Genomic DNA, 473 nt, shown 5'->3' with positions numbered 1-473 from the left:
GTAGGAAGTCTTGGTTTTACAGACTTGGTTTTCCTGTTGGATTCCAGTAAAATGACATGGCTGGCCAGATGCTGTTCTGAAGGGAGGAGCTGTGTTGGGGACAAGCAAAGACTGCAACTCGACCCCCACAGAGGGAAGAGGTTGTCCTCCCAACAGCCGCTCCTGCAGTGGGCAAGGAGTCCCTGACAACTCTTCTAAATGCTGCTGTGTCCCATAAAACTTAAGTTTCTTTCAGTTGGAGAAGGTCCCCAGAAAGTAATGATAACTTAAAAGTTTCAGGTAATTCTGTTCTTAACCCAGAGAGGAGAAAAAATTTCCAAATCTTACTTAAAAGTCTCAGTTGGTTGTGTTGCCAAGATGCTAACATCAGTTTTCATCTGTGGCTTGACTTTTGCAAGTGTACTTCAGACTCGGGAGCGAAGCCATACGTAGCTGAGCACATCTCTGTCCACAGACCCTTCTCAACCTCCCCC

This window comes from Egretta garzetta, unplaced genomic scaffold (assembly GCF_000687185.1).
Source record: "Egretta garzetta isolate BGI_Z169 unplaced genomic scaffold, ASM68718v1 scaffold56, whole genome shotgun sequence".
Lineage (NCBI taxonomy): Eukaryota > Metazoa > Chordata > Aves > Pelecaniformes > Ardeidae > Egretta > Egretta garzetta.
Note: the sequence above shows the minus strand (reverse complement) of the source record.